Raw genomic sequence first — 228 nt, 5'->3', positions numbered from 1 at the left:
ACCCCGTGGCGACTCAGTGGGTGGCAGGAGGGAGTTGCGGAGCCCCGGGGGAGGACATCGCTGATGCCAACGCAAAGCTGGTAAGGGCCTGGGCAGCCAGCGGCTGGCTCTGTCCACGGTGGACACACCGACTAACTGTTAGCCAGCAGCGCACCCTTGCAACTGTCACGCTAATTGCGACTGGGTGCTCCTGAGACAGCGGCTTAACAGTGTCCAGCCAGGGGGTCC

The sequence above is a fragment of the Buceros rhinoceros genome, unplaced genomic scaffold (genome assembly GCF_000710305.1).
Source record: "Buceros rhinoceros silvestris isolate BGI_N320 unplaced genomic scaffold, ASM71030v1 scaffold20769, whole genome shotgun sequence".
Taxonomy (NCBI): domain Eukaryota; kingdom Metazoa; phylum Chordata; class Aves; order Bucerotiformes; family Bucerotidae; genus Buceros; species Buceros rhinoceros.
The sequence above is the reverse complement of the archived record's forward strand: the minus strand, read 5'-3'. Positions refer to the sequence as shown.